Source organism: Glycine soja, chromosome 1 (genome assembly GCF_004193775.1).
Source record: "Glycine soja cultivar W05 chromosome 1, ASM419377v2, whole genome shotgun sequence".
Classification (NCBI taxonomy): domain Eukaryota; kingdom Viridiplantae; phylum Streptophyta; class Magnoliopsida; order Fabales; family Fabaceae; genus Glycine; species Glycine soja.
This window is the reverse complement of record NC_041002.1, coordinates 36,192,872-36,202,000: the sequence shown is the minus strand read 5'-3', so window position 1 is coordinate 36,202,000 and position 9,129 is coordinate 36,192,872.

Genomic DNA, 9,129 nt, shown 5'->3' with positions numbered 1-9,129 from the left:
CCCTTTCATAAGATATCTGAGGCCACTTGTCTAACAAGTGGTATCAGAGCTTCATTCTTGTATAAAGTTTAGAAGCTTCAAGAATAATGGCCTCAGTAAACTTCGTATTCCCAAAAGGAAACTCTATAAATAGGCCTCCTATTTTTAATGGAGAGGGTTATCACTACTGGAAAATCCGAATGCAAATTTTCATTGAGGCAATAGACTTAAACATTTGGGAATCCATAGAAGTTGGACCTTATGTACCCACCATGGTGGCTGGAAATACAACAATAGAGAAACCTAGAGAAGAGTGGTCTGAAGATGAAAGAAGATTAGTGCACTACAATTTAAAGGCTAAAAATGTCATTACTTCTGCCCTAGGAATGGATGAATATTTTAGGGTTTCAAATTGTAAGAGTGTTAAGGATATGTGGGACACTCTACAAGTTACACATGAGGGAACAACTGATGTCAAATGATCTAGGATAAATACATTAACTCATGAGTATGAATTATTTAGGATGAAGACAAATGAAAGTATACAAGACATGCAGAAAAGATTCACACATATAGTTAATCATCTTGCATCATTAGGAAGAATTTTTCCAAACGATGATATCATAAATAAAGTGTTAAGATGTCTAAGTAGAGAGTGGAAACCAAAGGTAACAGCCATCACAAAATCTAGAGATTTGTCTATAATGTCTCTTGCTACACTATTTGGAAAATTACAAGAACATGAGATGGAGTAGCAAAGACTAAATCAACATGAAGAAAATGATAAGAAGAAGAAGGGAATTGCTCTTAAAGCATCATCTTCAATCCAAGAGGAAAGTGACATAGAAGATTCAATTGACTTAGATGAAGATGAAGATCTTAGTCTCTTTGTCAAAAGATTCAACAAATTTATTAGAATGAGAGGAAGTCAAAGAAGACAAAACTTCAAACCTAAAAGAAGGACTGAAGAGTCATCTCAAATCCCAAAATGCTTTGAGTGCAATCAACCCGGGCATATGAGGGCTGATTGTCCAATCTTTAAGAGAAAGATAGAGAAGTCTGAAAAGAAGACTATTGGAGATAAGAAGGCCTATATCACATGGGATGATAACGACTTAGGATCGTCTGATGATTCTGAAAAAGAAATGGTTAATCTATGTCTAATGGGCAAAAATTATGAAAGTGACGAAGAGGTAACATCTTCTAACAAATCTATTTCTTTTGATGAGTTACAAGATGCATTTGCTGAATTACATAGTGAGTCAATTAAACTAGCAAAACTTGTCTCTTCATCTAAGAAAACAATTTCAGATTTAGAGAAAGAAATTTCAAAATTAAACAAAGAAATAGATATTCTTAAAACTGAAGTTTCAATCTCTAAATCTAGTGATAAAGTTCATGTTTCTACTATGACTAATGAAAAAGTAAATTCATGTAAATGTTGTAGCAAATATGCAGAAGAAATTAAAAATTTGAAAAACTCACTTGCAAAATTTTCTATTGGCAAGAATAACCTAGATGTTATATTAGGAAATCAAAGATGTATTTTTGATAAAGTAGGAATTGGATACAAACCAGAAAAACAACAAAACTTTTACAAAAGTTTCTTTTCTTTCTCACAAAAATACAATTCTCCTTTCATTACATGTTTTTATTGTGGAAGAAAAGGGCATGACACATCTACATGTTATTGTAAGAAAAATTGCAACAATATCAAAATGATATGGGTCCCAAAAGGATCTTTAGTCAATACTAACACACAAGGACCTAATAAAGTTTGGGTACCTAAGTCACAAACTTGATCATGTAGGTATCTTTGAAGAAGAAATGGTACATCGATAGCGGTTGTTCAAAGCATATGACGGGAGATTCATCAAAGTTCACACATATCTCTCCCAAGAAAAGTGGGCATGTTACTTATGGTGATAACAACAAAGGTAGAATTCTTGGAATTGGAAAAATAGGTACGAATTCTTCAAAGTCCATTGAAAATGTTCTACTTGTTGAAGGCCTTAAGCAAAACTTGCTTAGTGTTAGTCAATTATGTGATAAGGGCTATCTAGTATCATTTGATTCTAAAAAATGTCTTATTGAACATAAACATGATACAAATACAAAGCATATAGGGTATAGAGTTAACAATGTTTATATGATAGATTTAAGCCAAAAACTAGATAATAATAAATGTTTTCTTAGCAAAGATGATGATCCATGGCTATGGCATAAACGTATTGCTCACATAAACATGGAACACTTAAATAAATTGATTTCAAAAGATTTAGTTGTTGGTTTGCCAAAACTAAAATTTGAAAAAGATAGACTATGTGATGCATGTTAAAAAGGAAAACAAACTAGAGTTTCATTCAAATCCAAAAACATTGTTTCAACTACTCAACCTTTACAATTACTACACATGGATTTGTTTGGCCCTTCTAGAATCATGAGTCTTGGAGGAAGTTACTATGCCCTTGTTATAGTTGATGACTATTCTAGATACACTTGGACACTATTTATCACTCATAAGAATGATGCATTTCAAGCATTTAGGAAACTTGCAAAAGTTATTCAAAATAAGAAAAATCCTAAAATTATATCTATTAGGAGTGATCAGGGGGGTGAGTTTGAAAATAAAGAATTTGATTTATTTTGTGAAAAGCATGGCATTGAACATAATTTTTCTGCACCTAGAACCCCTCAACAAAATAGAGTTGTTGAAAGGAAAAATAGGTCTTCGGAAGAAATTGCTAGAACCTTAATGAATGATATTCCTCTTCCAAAATATTTTTGGGCTGAAGCCGTTAATACTGCATGTTACATCATGAATAGGGCTTTAATAAGGCCCATCTTAAAGAAAACTCCATATGAATTGTTCAATGGTAGGAAACCATACATCTCACATCTTCATGTCTTTGGTTGCAAGTGTTTTGTATTAAACAATGGAAAAGAAAACATAGGAAAATTTGATGCTAAGTCAGATGAAGGAATTTTCCTTGGTTATTCTTTGCATAGTAAAGCTTATTGAATTTATAATAAGAGAACAATGACAATTGAAGAATCAATTCATGTTTCCTTTGATGAGTCTAATGCTATTTCTCTAATAAAGGATATTTTAGATGATATTACAGAATCTTTAGAACAAATGCACATTCATGGACAAGATTCTAAAGGAAAAGGAGAAGGAAACAATAAAGATCCTCCAGCAGAAGTCAAAGCAAATAATGATCTTCCAAGAGAGTGGAAAGCTTCAAGAGATCATCCCCTTGACAACATTCTTGGTGGCATCTCAAAAGGGGTAACAACTAGACATTCTCTTAAAGATTTATGCAATAATATGGCTTTTGTGTCTATGGTTGAACCTAAAAATATAAATGAAGCCATAATAGATGATCATTGGATAGTTGCTATGCAAGAAGAACTAAATCAGTTTGAAAGAAACAATGTGTGGGAACTAGTAGAGAAACCTGAAAACTACCCCATCATAGGAACAAAATGGGTATTTAGGAATAAGTTAGATGAACATGGCATAATCATTAGGAATAAGGCTAGATTAGTTGCAAAAGGATATAATCAAGAAGAAGGTATAGATTATGAAGAAACATATGCTCCAGTTGCAATATTAGAAGCCATTAGAATGCTCTTAGCCTATGCATCCATAATGAATTTTAAGCTTTATCAAATGGATGTTAAAAGTGCTTTTCTAAATGGCTTAATTCAAGAAGAAGTATATGTTGAACAACCCCCAGGTTTTGAAATGTCAGATAAGCCAAATCATGTTTATAAATTGAAAAAGGCTTTATATGGTTTGAAATAAGCCCCTAGGGCTTGATATGAGTGTTTGAGTAAGTTCCTTTTAGAAAAGGACTTCTCTAGAGGAAAAGTAGATGCTACTCTTTTTATAAAGAGAAAATCACATGATATTTTATTGGTTCAAATTTATGTTGATGATATTATTTTTGGATCTACTAATGAATTATTGTGCAAGGAATTCTCTCATGACATGCAAAGTGAGTTTCAAATGTCAATGATGGGAGAACTTAATTTCTTTCTTTGATTACAAATTAAACAAACCAAGGATGATATCTTTGTCAATCAATCCAAGTACTGCAAAGAGTTAATTCACAAATTCGACATGGAAAATGCTAAGCACATGGCTACACCAATGAGCACTGCTTGCTATTTAGATAAAGAAGAAACCGGTCAGTCAATAGATGTTAAGCAATATCGAGGTATGATCGGATCCCTTCTTTATTTATCTGCTAGTAGACCTGATATAATGTTTAGTTTGTGTATGTGTGCTAGATTTCAATCAAATACCAAACAATCACATCTTAGTGCTGTTAAAAGAATCATAAGATATTTAGTAGGCACTATGAATATACGTTTATGGTATCCTAGAAATTCCACATGCACCTTAATAGGATACTCTGATTCAGACTTTGCAGGTTCTAAAATAGATAGAAAGAGCACAAGTGGAACTTGTCAGTTCATTGGATCTGCTCTAGTCTCTTGGCATAGTAAGAAACAAAATAGTGTTGCTTTATCCACTACAGAAGCGGAATATATTTCTGCCAACAGTTGTTGTGCACAAATTCTATAAATGAAGCAACAACTCTATGAATGTGGAATTCTTCTTGACCATATACCTATTAAGTGTGATAATACAAGAGCAATCAATCTTTCCAAAAATCCAGTTCAACATTCTAGAACCAAACATATAGAAATTAGGCACCATTTTCTAAATGATCATGTTCTGAAGGGAGATTGCATGCTAGAATTTGTTGATACAAAGAATCAGCTTGCTGATATCTTTACAAAACCTCTCCCCAAAGAAACATTCTTTGCCATTAGAAGAGAATTAGGTCTCTTAGATGTTAGTGATTTGGATAAATAAGGATTGATTGATTGAGACATCTATGCTTAATGATTGATTGTTTGTGTGAAGTATGTTATTTTGCTTGATTTTGCTTAACTGCTAGAAATTCTTGTTATTATGTTTGATTGATGTATTATTGTGTGATTGATGCTTGATTGATTGAGTTAAATACGTATGAGTTTTGATGATTGATATAGTTAGATGTTTTTAGCATAGACATAGATAATTTTTTAGAGGAACAAGCCTAGTTAGTGTTCTGGTAATCGATTACCATTACATGTAATCGATTACACTAGAACAGATATCTTGTAATCGATTACCAGAAGGCTAAGTACTCTTGTAATCGATTACCAAACCTTGTAATCAATTACATAACGTCATCTTCTATAAATACTCATGTAAACCAGTCACGCTGCACAGCCAAACTCCTCTCGACGTGCATCTTCTTCCCTAATCTTCAAACCTCACATATCCCTCAATTCTTAACCAAATCACGTCCCACAAAGCCCAATCTTCATCATTTTCACTTCTCTTTCGGTTCAACCAATTGAAATTCATTAAAACTTCATCAAATGGCAGAATCGTCGAAGAAGCGAAAGGGAACGTCCTCCACCACCGCTACTGCTGACCATCGCCGTCACAGACCATCTGAAGCACCCACAGCACCAACTCATCCTTCCTTATCATCTCCACGATCATCTACTCTATTTTCTTCAGATGATCAACGTCTACAATACAACTCTCAATTTTCTTCTAGGATCATCTTAGACCCTAAGTACCTAGACATATATTTCTTTAATGATGAGACATTTGACTGTTATCAAGTGTTTCAAAACTCTGGATTAGTTGAATTTATGTCCTTAAAATTGCCTTACTATCCTGAACTCGTTAAAGTCTTTTACAGTAATTTAAAAATTCAGGATGGTATTATTCACTCTGAGGTGCATGGTATCTCTATGATCATTGATCAATCTCTGTTCTTTTCATTAACTAGATTACCCAATCAAGGTGCACCTTTGAGGGCACCATTGTTGATGACTGGAAATTCGACTATTCTAGTCATGATGCTCGCCGTATGGTTTGTAATGACCAGGCTGAAATGACCAGTAGATTGCTGGCCGGATCATTAACCTTTGATTGTCACATCATGCACTATTATTGCTAGAATTTTTCTTCCCCGTTCTTCTAATTTGGTTCAAGCCTCTGAGGAGGACTTGATTTTGATGTGGGCTTTCCTTACTGGTCGTCAGATCGACTGGGCTCACTTGGTTAGGTACCAAATGCATAAGGCATTACGGGCCAATGCACCTCTTCCATATCCTCAATTGGTCACCCTTTTTCTCCGTCATTTTCAAATTCCTCTTGATGATGAACCTTTTGTTCAAGTCAAGCGATCCTTTGCTATTGGTGCTGGTGCAATAACTTCATTTGGTTACCGTAAGGATCGTGATGGACAATGGCTGAAGAAGGACGCGCTGCCTCCGCAAGACGAGTGTACTCCCTCTCCTCCTCCTCAGTGAGATGATTCCTCAGCCCTTATGACTGAAGTTCTTACAGAGTTACGGGGCCTCCGCACCTATGTTGGTGAACGATTCGATTCCTTGGATGGTCGCTTTGAAGGCATGGATACCCGCATCCCCCAGCTTGAAGAGGATGTGACTTATCTTCATCGGTGCTTCGATCTTCCACCGCCTTCTTAGCTTTAGATTCTTATTTTTCGTTTATTATAAGCCGTGTATTTGGCTATGTTTTTTAATTTATTTGAACTTTTATTATCTTTCGGTATTTGGCACATAGTATTTTATGCTTGGATTATATTTGGTTTTGACTTATGATTGATTGTGTAAACTTTAGTTATATCATCTTGTGTTGATTGCCATGCATTTTGGCTTTTTGATGTTGTCAAAGGGGGAGAGAAACGGGGTGGTTTAGAAGCGTTTAGAAGCTTAGAAATCAAGTGATCAAGTGATCATTAATTCCAAAACATATGGGGAGTACGAAATGAGTGAACGTAACATTATATCTTGCATATACTCTGCTTGTATCTTGATTTCAGGAATTAAATTGTCATCATCAAAAAGAGGGAGATTGTAGAAGCAAAGACTTTGACTTTGATGTTTTGATGATGCCATATGATCATGATTGTCGCAACCTACCCTTTCGCGGGTGAGCGAGGCGAGGCTCACGGGTGCGTCTTCCATAGGAGGAAAATGTGCGGAGTCGCCACCAACGTTTATTGAAAGGAAAACGTTAGAAAAACCAAAGGAAACCGGTCATGAAGAATATTCCAGATTCGGGGTTATCTTTACGTTTGAGGAAGGTATTAGCACCTCTCACGTTTGTCCCAAAGGATAACAGCCTTAGATTAAAATTGTGTGAAATTATGTATCTAAACTTTTATTTCTTTTTTATTTTTGAGGTCGACAAAAGCGGGGCTCTTGCTCCTACGTACCCTCCATCGAAGAGGAAATCAGACCTACGTAGTTCTTTCAAAAGGCAGTGATGTGTTGATTTTACGCTTTCGAATGGTCCATGTTAACCGATAAAAAGCAAAGAGGACTGTTTAAGGCGTTGGACCTTAAAACGTTTTTGTCAGTGACTTTTACGGACAAAGCTTGATTTTGTGAGTTGATTTTAGCCTTAGTTTCACTTTAGTTATTATTCAATTCAATTAAGAAAGAAAAATCCCAAAGAGAAACGTCCGATTGATTTTTTTGTTTTATTTTACTAAAAGATATTTTTGATTATTATATTATTATTTTACCTCTTTTTTTATTTACAATGTGGTTACGACATGACCGAACGGTCGGATTTCATTTTAACAGAAATTAACAGATGTTACAATTCAAATGATCAGTGTAAATATATTTTATTTTTTGATTAGGCGAGAAAATGACTTAAATAAATGACTAAAGCACGTCAACAAGGGGTACGAAAAGTAAATGAAATGAAAATAAAAGTACACGAAACAAGTGGGGACCACCAAGGGTGCATAGAATGAATTGAAAAGTTCCATTCTGGGAACTTACCGGTTGAAGACCGAAGAACGACGAAGAACGAACGAAAGACGGAGGAAAATGTTCACAAAATCACCCACGGAAATGTTTCGGACACGTTACGGAAGCGCCTCGGCTTGGATTTTCTTCACGGAAACGATTTTTTCACTAATTTCAAGTGATCCTCAGATACCAGGAGGGTTAAATGTTTTTGTTCTTCCCTCCTCTCCCTATTTATAGGGAAAAGAGGGACAAGCTTGCCACCCAGCTCGCCCAGGCGAGCTAGGTTGCTTCCTCCAGAAGGCACCACCTTCTAGAGGAACATCCTAAAAGGCCCAAGTAGGCCTGGTTGCTATTTGCACCCCTCTGTTTACTAAATACATCCCCCTGCCTTTTTTTGCTTATTCTTTTTCCGTAACGTTACGGAACTTTACGAATTCCGTAACGATACTTGTTTTCCTTCCGTAATGTTACGGAACCTTACGGATTACGTAATCACCCCTTTTTTGGCTTACGGAATGTTACGGAACCTCACGAACTGTGTAACAATGCTTCCTTTTGATTTCCGGCATGTTACGGAACTTCACGGATCGTGCAACAATGCTCTCTTTTAACTTCTGGCATATTATGGAACTTCAGGTATTGTGCAACAATGGGTGCCAAGTATCTCGAAGCGGTCAAGCAAAGGTTGCATGCCATCAAAGAATGGTCCCCGGACGAAATTAGGGTATCACAGTTGCCCCTTTTTACTTACCTTTTATCGAAGATAGGAGGAAAGCAAAGATACAACACTGATTTCGTTCGTCTTAGCCCTTTCCGTAATTAATCTATGATGACTCCCGAAGGCCATCCTTTGCCCATCATGGGGATTTAATTGATCTCAATCACAATAGTTCCAACCCAAACCGATTTGAAATAAGTGACTCCCGTCTCTCCTTCTTCTTTCTTTGCACAACACAAAACAAAACAAACAAACAAACAAAAATAACATAATATATACGTATACACATGTTTGGTGAAGGAACCGATTGGGAAAATAACAAAAAAAACCGTATTTTCCCCTCACCGGAGGCTCCGAACTTGATAACGGAGGATGCATGAATGATAATCAATTCATGGGGCTCCGAATAAGATGGTGGAGGATGCACGAACAACGTTAGGCAATCAATTTGTGGGGCTCCAGACTCGATGGTGGAGGATGCATGAATGGCAATCAATTCATGGGGCTCTGAATAAGATTTGATGGTGGAGGATGCATGAACAGGACTAGGCAATCAATTC